We start from the raw sequence: 9976 nt of genomic DNA on the forward strand, positions 1-9976 counted from the left end.
AGACAGACACACCCCCAACCCTGTGGAGCTTCTCTTTTGGAGGATGGGAGACAACAGGCAGACAGATGTCAGTGTCCTGAAGACAAGAAAGTGGAGGAACAGGACAGCAGGCACCAGGGACTCGGGGACAAACAGGACAGACTCGGCCTCATCGCGGGTGAGCCCCTGTCTAACAGGGTGACAGATGGGAGGGCAGCAAAGGGACTGCGCCAGGAGAATGGCAGCCTTCGCCCCTACTGCACCCCTGTTTCCAAGCAACCAGCTCACAGACAGGCAGGGGTCTCAGGGCACTGTGGAATCAGAATGATAGAATTTCAGCATCAGAAGAGACGAGGCCTTTGATTTGTCACCAGAACTGGGAAGAAGCGTATGGACACCTGAGGGGAAGTGTTAAAAAGACAGTTCTCATGGACAGTAATCCTCGGAGAGCCCAACGTGTCTGCTGCTGGTATTGGAGGAACAGTCTGATTCGACCGAGTTGGTCTGTTTTGTGTAACACTTGGTATTGAGGCCCCGCTTTACCTTTCTTTTTTTCTTCAATATGGTGACTTTTTTCTTTCAGTAACAACTTTATTGAGATATAACTCATATACCACACAAATCACCCATTTGAAGTATACAGATCAATAGCTTTTAGCATATTCACAGGGGTGGGCAGCATCACCACAGTGAATTTCAGATGATTTTCATCATCCCCAAAAGAAACTGCACACCCTTTATCACTCCCCGTCTTCCTCCACTGTCACCTCCAGCCCTAGGCTATCACTGACCTGCTTCACCTTCCACTGCCGCTTTGAAATGGAAAGGCCACATGATCTAGGAGCCTCAGTCTTCTCACCTAACTGTGTATCTTCTTGGTGGTCACACATCTGCAGCAACTAACACTGTGGGTCCATGAGCAGGACACCAGGCTCTCTCTGCACAGTGAAGTGCCAGGGTGGGGCTGGGGTCTGACTCTCAGATGACAAAACCCGAGTGGAGTAGCTGATGGAAGGGGGAAAAAAAGTCTCTAGACAGTGGGGTCAAAGGCCAAAGGACAAATACAAGCTCACGGCTGGGGACCTGGGCAGAGATGCCCCAGCACTGGTGGCACTTCCTGGGACTGCGACGGCCTTGCTCATCCTCCTCTGGAGGGTCTGGGGAGACAGTCCCGCAGCAGGGTAGAGCCGCTGCACTTTGGAGTCAGACACGCCAAGCAGACATTCTGGCTCCCCACTTGCTAACTGTGTGTCTCTTTCCTCACCTGTGAGCTGAAGGAGGAAACCACGGCGGGGCTCTGCGGTCACAGGGCGCAGACACCCTGAACCTCCCTCCCTGCAGCCAGCATGCTTGTCACACAGCTGGACACCTGCCACTCCCTCTGAGGCATGGAGGTCTCACCTCTCAACACCTGCCAGCATCAAGCACGTTTTCAGGGGTGGCTACTTGGACTATGAAAGCAGGGGACTGTCGGTGAGTGGTCTCAGGCCCAGGAGAACCCTGGACAGTGGGGAGCACAGAGCTTCCTAGAAAGCGCCCATCCACCTCCCCCTCCTGGCTGGGCCGGGCTGCTCGTTACCCCACCGTGGAGCTGCCGGGGTCAGAACCCAGGCTCTCCCCCTACCAACCATAGACCCCACACAGCCCAGCTGCACCCCACACACGGGCTGTACAGGCAGCTAAGCCCTGACCAAACTCTTCCCGAGCTGCTAGCATCTTCTTCCAAGGAACTGGATTTCACACATGCAAACACACGCATGCATGCCTCTTCCTTTTCTTTTTTGGCTCTTCACGTGTCAGCAGAGCAAACACTTATAAACTGAGCCTATAAACTTGACCCTGATAGAGAATCTGTAAACTCTCTCATCCAGGGATCTCCAGCCCAGCACTGGACACACTGTGGGAGAACGGAAAGATGACTTCTTACTCCCAGCTCCTGCTTCCTAAGTTTTTCCACCCAGATTCTTTGACCTAAGACAAGTATATCAGCTCCCATCCTCAGCTGCCTAGTGGGAGCAGCCAACTTGAAGTCGGGTGCCTTGATGTAGGAGTCTGGAGGCATCCTCAGCTGGGCTCAGCCTAGAACTCAGGGCAGGATCTAAGCTTCTTGGGTCACTCAGGACCAAGAAAGCCAGCTCCAGCGAGCCTGAGAGCAAAGGGAACCACTGCCTCACATAGCCGGGAAGGCCAGGGGTGGACGTGGACCCAGGGCTCCGAGGCACCCACGTGTCACCATTGCTCTCTCCACCCCCTCTGCCTGCAGCCACACGTGCACCCTTATTCTTTCCCTCTGCCGGTGGGAAGCTTCCTGCGGAGAGTCAGGGAGCTGGTGGGGGAACTGCCTCAGCCCTCTCCCGGCCCGGAAAGGACTCCTGTGGGCCCTGGGGGGAGGGGGTCAGGTGCCCAGCCCTCCTGTCCTGAGGCTCAGTCTGCCGCCTAGAGGAGAAGGATGGAGGAGTGCATGCTGCAGGCAAAAGTAGTGTTTAAACAGGCCCCTGGATGGCAGATATTTTCAAACATGGGAACTTCATTTCTGTGTCAAAATAAAGCCCGAGTGTTCTCAAGTAGGGGAAGAGTCTGGAGGCCAAGAAGTCTGCCAAGAAGAGCCATTCTGTAAATAAAGCCGTGTGTGCCAGAAGGACAAGGAACCTCCTGGAAAGCAACCCGCAGCAGGCATCCTGGCGCACAGGCATCTCCTGACCTTGGCCGAGGAGCCCCTGCTCTCGTCTAGAGGGAACCACGGTGGCTCTAACTCGGGCAGCCTTGCGCAGAGCAGGAAGCAGGGGCTCTCCCACAGCGGGTCTTGGAGCACCCTCCGCCCCGCACCTGAGTCTCCTCCGCCGGTGTGACCCCGAGGGTGGCTCAGTGCAGCAACCCACCCTTCAATGGAAAAAGCTCCGCTTTCTACCCGAGGAGGTCTCCCTCTGGCTCATTCCTGTTCCACACGTCAGCTAGGTGGGGGGGGGGGTCTCTTCTTCAGCCTGTCCCTCCAGGTCCATGAGGAGTATGACCTTGGGTTCTCGGGTTCTGGTTCAGATTCCACCCCAAGGGATATGGGCCAGCAGGGCGCCCCCAACCAAGGTCACCTCTAAAGCAAGCACACCGTGCAAAGACTGATGAGCCCTTCCTCCTGTCATCACGATGTCCCCCTCACCCTGGAGTAGCGGTAGACTCTTGCCCCACCCTGACCCCCACGTGCCAAGATGCATCCTTCTCAAGGCCGCAGATATTCTGAATGAGGAATCCAATTCCAATGTGAGGAAAGGACCAGGACGGGTGTGATCAGCAGGGGATGCAGAGGATAATGAAGGGAAAAGAAGCAATGCCAGAGGAAAACCAGCGACAGAAAGGGGCCAGAGGCAGCAGTGATGGTGACGATGAAGAAAAAACACAACAGCGCCTTCAACGAGCACTCATGACACACCAGATTCTAAATGCTTCACATGCACCAACTCAGTTATTTGACAGAATTTCAAGTGGACAAATGTCCTCCGAGACATTTCTTAACTGCAAAGAGAAAGATAGTACCTTACAGAGGAGAAACCCGGTGAACAAGGTTAAATATGCCAGGAATAGGACATATTGACCCCAGGAGCCCCCGACATGAGGCACTGAGGACAAAACATCGCTTCTGTGGTGTTCTCGCCAAAAATACATAACCTCGTGTTAATCATAAGAAAACATCAGACAAGTCCAAACTGAGGGACATTTGACAAATAACCAGTACTCTTCAAAAGTATTAAAGTCATGACAGGCTAGGAAAGGTTTAGAAACCAGTAGATTGGAGGAGGCCAAGGAAAAACAATTAAATGCAATGTGAGCCTTAAACGAGATTCTAGAAATGGACATTAATGGCAAAAACTCATAAAATTCCAATAAGGTCTGTATTGTAGGTAACAGACAGACAATATCGGTTTCCTGTTGTTGTTCGGTCTGATGTTCATTTTGATCCCTGTGACACAGTTACGTAAAATGTTAACATAAGGGAAAGGTGGGTAGAGATACACAGGTACTCTCTACAACTTTTCTGTAAGTCAAAAATTAATTCAAAATTAACATTTTCAAATTATTTCTGAATTTAAAGTTTCTAAGTGCAAGATTCCACAAACAAATCAATCTCATCTCAGAAGAGTAACTTGTTGGGTTGGTCTCCCAATGAAGAAAAATGCCCAGACTTTGAATAAAGCAAAAAACATTTTCAATGTTCACCATATTATTAAAAATCTGCCACAGCTAGGTTTTTTTAATTGCTATCCTATCTCCTATGTGTCGAGCAGGTAGTCAGTGGGGTGGGGGCCCGTACCAATTTCTGGAGGTGTGACCAACTAGACAGGACATGAAAGGCTCGTCCTCCGCCTTGCGGGCCAGCAGGCTCTCCCTGGGGCTGTTCCGCATCTTCTGTTTGTCTTGTTTGTCTACTTCTTCAATCCAGTAGGACTCCGTGTGTGAGAAGTTTCTCCAGCTTTCTTTTTTTTTTTTAATTTTTTTTTATTGAGTTATAGTCATTTTACAATGCTGTGTCAAATTCCAGTGTAGCGCACAACTTTTCAGTTATACCTGAACGTACATGTATTCATTGTCACATTTTTTCTCACTGCGAGCTATCACAAAATCTTGTATATATTTCCCTGTGCTATAGAGTATAATCTTGTTTATCTATTCTAGATTTTGAAGTCCCAGTCTGTCCCTTCCCACCCCCACCCCCTTGGTCCTCTCTTTCTTGACCGTGCATCACAAACCCTCCTCCATCATTCCTTCCATCCTGACTCACCGTGGGAGGCTTTCGCAATCAAATAAATAAAGGCATTTCCCACCAACTTTAAGCCAGACAACTTTACCCCTCAATGTTCACCTTGCATTTCTCACGTCCCCCAAGAGGAAAAATACATGTGAGATGATTGCTATTTATTTCAGGTTTGCCCATGTTTGATCATTTTCTTATTTTTCTCTCTTTGTGTTTCTCTGGGCATCTCCCATCTCACCAGCCAGGAGGATAACAGCAGATCAGAGGCTACAGAATCTGCAGCTCTGGCTCCTGGTTGACTGCTGCTCTAGGTGTGCTGGTCCTCAAGGTCCAAGTGGCAAAACAGGCAGGACTTGAGCTTGGTCACTGTTCCGGACCTTGGCACTTGTCATCTGACCGTGGGTCTCTGCACAGTTAGGTTTTATGCTAGGCCCCCTTGCAAGCCTGCCCCTTGGCTAACTTTGTGATGTGCTAACAAAGTTCTGTGTTTCCCTTCTCTTCTCTACCCACAGACTGGAAATAAATTATCCAATGATTAGTTAACATCTCGTGACTGTTATCCCATTTTGCAATGAGGTGTGACAAGTGGGAAAAGCATTCTGATCCCAGTGACTTGAACCCTTGAACAAGAGGAGGAGGAGTCTAGAGGGCCACTGAGTCAAAGGAGGCAAGAGCTAGGCCTTTCTCTAGTGTCCAGGGAGACCTTGGGTAGGACCAGACTGTGGCTGGGAAGGCCTGGCCACTTCCCACTCACTCAGGAATTTTTGGCAGCTGAAGGCGTGCTGCCTGGGCAGAGTCAGATGTCTGTGAACCAGCCCCAGAGCCCCCTCCCTGGTCATCTCCCCACCTCCACCCCACCCTCAGTACCTTCAGCCACTGAGCTATGCATGGGGGCAGTGTGGAGGACAGGGCAGGGGAACACAGCTCTGCCCCAGGCCCTTTCAGGCCAGTCCCCACTGTCACCACCAGGAGAATAAAGACAAACAAGGGAGGGAAGAAGAGGCCTCACTCCAAGGCAGTCAGAGGAAGGTCAGAGGTGCTCTGAGGGGGAGCACAGGGCAGATATTAACGAGGACAATGCAAGCTAGCAAGTGCTCTGACCCCAACAACAAAGGAACTGAACTTCCGTATTGATATTTTTCCTTGGTCTGAGGGGCATTCACACGTCCAGCACACTCCTGGGCAACCCAGGGCCACTTGGAGGGGACTGAAGGTCTGCACCACCCCACCGCACTCCCCACCTGCTCCAGAGGTGAGAGCATTCAAAGAGATCAGGAACCAAGGACCAGTCCTTTTAAATCGGGGGGAGATTCATCCTAGAAACCATACAAGGGAACCCCTTCCATTTTGTAAGGCCTCCCCCAGACCCAGGGACTTAGAGCCCCCCCTTCCCCAGGAGGGGGTGGAGGCAGGGGACACTGCGGGGCTTGACCGAGATCCTAAGCAGCCTCTACCTCTGGACAAGTACAACCCTGGGGAGTCTGCTAGGCTCCGGGGAGAATGCAGGCAGGCAGGTCGTGCGGAGGCGGAGCTGACTGAGGGAGAGGAGGGCGGCTCGCCAAGGAGAGGGCAAGGTCTCCGAAGAGGGGCGGAGGAGGGGCAGTGGGTGAGAGACAAACTTGAAAGGTTTCCCATTGGTTCTTCACTGGAGGTAGACGGGAAAGGAGGCTCAGCGGAGGGGGGGCGCCCAGAGATAACCTTGAGGAGAGCAGGAGGAGGACCCTAAGGGAGACACCTGGAGGAGACTGTGGCAGCTCAGAACCAGGGAGGTGACAGGATTAGGAGCCCAAGGATTTCGCGGTGGCGCAGGGTGGGTGGGAGAGCGCCAAGTGCGATGCTGCAGAGGCCCTGGAGGACAGGGAGCAGTGCCCGGGAGCCCAGGTCAGAATAGCGCAAGGCCAGAAGTGTTGGCCTCCTCCCACTGCTCGAATCACCTTGAAATGACAGTAAGGAATACAGAAATGAAGAGACCCAAGACAGCACCGACAACAAGGATGGTACCAGCAACAGAAGATTTCCTCTCTGAAAGATGGGAAACACACGGAATTGTGTTAACGGACAAACTAGGAGAGCACAATCCAGAACATGAATGAGGGAAGGAGCAGGGGATAAGGGGTCCGCCTTCTAGAGGGAGCCCCACATAGGCTCCCTGATTGGAGGAGGTAGTGGGGGTGCCTTGCTGGGGAACTGGCTGCACAACAGCTGGACCAACACCCCACCCCTTATACACAAAGTTGGGTGAGCACGAGCTCAGATGCTAAGAAATGAGCAGAGATGCAGTGTGCAGGTTGGGAGAAGCAGAGCAGAACACCCCAAACAGACCCAGAGCAAAAAGAGGAAAGGCAGCTCTAGCACCTGGGGTCAAATCTGCCCGTTCCCCACCTGCTCATTCCCTGAAAGGACATTGGCCTAAACCAGTGACATATACTCATACAGACCCTCACTCCCAAAGCAGGGAAGTGGCCTTCAGGTGACCAGTCCTGAAAAAGAAATCCTTCTCAGGAACGTGTATATCAGTTCAGTCCTTCATTCATAAAATGGCAAATAATCACTCTCTTCCCTAAAAATTGATAAACACAGTATAACAAAGTCCTGAAATAATTCATGAAGAATTGTCGAAATAAAAGTCTAATTTATTCTCTTAAAGGAAGTCATTGCATCCAAAAAGAACAGGCTGCTATGGAAAGAGGAGTAATCAGAGAACAAGATCTTGTTTTGGAAATAAAAAAAAAAAAAAGGGAAAAAGATGGCCAAATTAAAATTTTCTATAGAGGGCTAAGTAATAGAATAGCTGTAACTGAAAACCAAATTGTTTCTGCAGTGGATCGTAGCAATAGTCACAGCACAACCCTAATCTACCTAAGGCCATTGTACACTTGAAATGGGTGAATATTGTGGTAGGAAATTTATATCTCAACAGAGCTGTTACAAACAAGGAGCCCAGCCCCCTCAGGCCGGAAGGTGGGTCACTATGAGGCCTGTTTCATGCACTGTTCTTCAGACTGAGCTCCAGTTCCATGCTGCCAGTTGGTTTAACACACACTCCACCTATTGGCTGCCTTCCTTCCCAAAGTTACTTCCCCATGAACCATGGACCTGCACTTCCCAAAACACTATAGAGAATAGAATCCTCCTAAGATCTATTTCTGGAAGAACCCCAACCAAGAATAATATTTTTTCATTTTGATTCAGTGATTTTAAAAGAAGAGGTGGTTGAAGTTGGTGCCAGGATGAGGGTGACTGATGACATTTCAGTAGGATGGTTAGGGAGGCCAGTCTGGGGGAGGGCTTAGCTGATGAGCTGGAAGAGAGTGTCAGTTGAAGACAGGCTAGGAATGGGCCGGACGCAGGATGGCAGGATTCCAGGCAGTGGATGAGGCCATGCTGTAGCCGGCTTACTGCTTGAGTAGAATGAAAGAGCATTTCCCTGATGCAGGGCAGCTGTCGGGAAGCTGCAAGCACCACTGTTCACTGCCAGGCCCCTGACTTCAGAATAAGCTCTTGGATTACAATCAAATTAAAAACTACTTCTGCTGCTTCAGCACAATCAATACATCCCCTTTCACAATGCACAATAGACAGGAAGAAAACAACTGCCAGCTCAGAAGCCACTATGGTTGCTTGGGTGAAAATTCCTGATCACAGATCAAAGTGAGAGAGGCAGGAAATCAACCTAAATGGGGCTCCACCTTCCAGTTTAAGGGCACACACACACACACACACACACACACAGGATTTCAATTATTCTAAGATATACTATTTCACATTTTAACACCTCTGCAATTGTGGGATATCATACCATTGATACAAGTCACATTCAACTGGCAGTGGGTTTTTTTTAGTGGTATACAGAAAGTATTGCATCTTACAATTAATAAACATGGGATTTCATATGTGATGTGAACAAACAAGATTTTTCGCGCTCCTTAAAGACAAAAATGCCTCATTCTCGGCCTCTGTCTTTCAAGATGATATTAAAGGCAAAAACTTCCAAGTGTATTACTTTCAGACCTGAATGAATTATATTTTAATTTTCCAGATTGATTGTTAATTCTAATAAGGTAAAGTTCAATTTCAAAATTGTTTGGCAGATGTTCCGAATATTTAAAAAAATAAAGCCAATATAGAACTAACAGAAAGGAAAAACGAGTTGATCTTATAAATACACAGGCCAGCACATGAAGCATTTATTTTCCTGTTCTAAACAAGAATTTTTACTTTATCTGATATTTTTCTTAAGGCAAATCACAGAGAAGTTAACTTTCGGCCCAAGTAAAGGCTTTGTTCATTGCAGCTTTCCTGGAATGAGCCATCCTTTACCTTCATAAACTTATTCTCCCCTTCTACTTCTGAGGGAGCCAAGGCAACCCAAAACATCAGAACTTCCAGATCACATCAATTGGGGGTAGAAAAGTAGGAGATAGTCAGGGTGCCTTTAATTCTAGATTCAACTTCAAGGGTGACTCCGACTTCCTGCCCTTTTCTACTCTCCCTCAACCAACTCAAGAAAGGAAACCAGGGTCAGGGATGGAATGAGTCGTTCTGGTCGCTTTCATCCTTTCCCTCTTAAGGCCGGGGTGGTTTATGAAAAGTCCAAACTCTTGCAATGCTCCTTTAGCCTTTTGACCTTCAAACTCAAAACCAACATGACTTGGGAGTAACCATGAAAAAGGTTCAAATACCAATTTCCCCTGAGGTTTCAGGTGTTGAACAGTTCCCTAAGAATGAATTAGACTGACATTTACATCCAGGAGCTGGAAGCTCAGGTTAGAATCCGTCTCATGGGCACCAAGAGAGGGCTTCATGGATTTAAGGACCAGTCAGGACCAGAATTGAGCCCAAGTATGTGCAAAGCTCTAAAGATGAGTATCCCTGTGCTGAAAAGCCCGTGAGGTCAATGACCAGTGCTGTGGGCGCAGGTCATGACTGCAGGAGAACTTCTGCCAAATAAAGAAGAGCAGAGATCATCTCACCCACCAAGTATCATCAGCGCCAAGGACTTCTGTTCAAACAATGGCACGTGTCAAGTGGAGGCTCACAAAAGGCCCTCAGTAGCCCTTCCAAAGTGTTTCAAAACCTGCTACATCTCTTCTGTCTCCACAGACTTGAAATCTCAGCAGAGAACCCATAAAAGAAAAAAAGTTAAAGAAATCTTCCTCAGAGGAGAAGTCTATTACCTGAGAAGGCCTGGCCAAGTTACGTGGACAGAAGCAAATGGTGAACCAATTACTTGTGAATGTTCTTAGAGCTTCA

The 9976-nt window shown here is 49.2% G+C and overlaps 1 long non-coding RNA gene across 3 annotated transcripts; it reads left to right on the forward strand.

The window, feature by feature from the left end:
* Positions 1-340: 340 nt before the first annotated feature.
* LOC140685865 (uncharacterized) lies at positions 341-5266 on the forward strand. Of its 3 annotated transcripts, none has more exons than XR_012059299.1 (3): positions 341-502; positions 1251-1452; positions 4965-5266. It is a non-coding gene; the product is annotated as an uncharacterized lncRNA (long non-coding RNA). The 3 variants fall into 3 exon arrangements; XR_012059300.1 differs by having other exon boundaries at positions 341-481; XR_012059298.1 differs by having other exon boundaries at positions 341-448.
* Positions 5267-9976: the final 4710 nt, after the last annotated feature.

Source organism: Vicugna pacos, chromosome 15 (assembly GCF_048564905.1).
Source record: "Vicugna pacos chromosome 15, VicPac4, whole genome shotgun sequence".
Taxonomy (NCBI): domain Eukaryota; kingdom Metazoa; phylum Chordata; class Mammalia; order Artiodactyla; family Camelidae; genus Vicugna; species Vicugna pacos.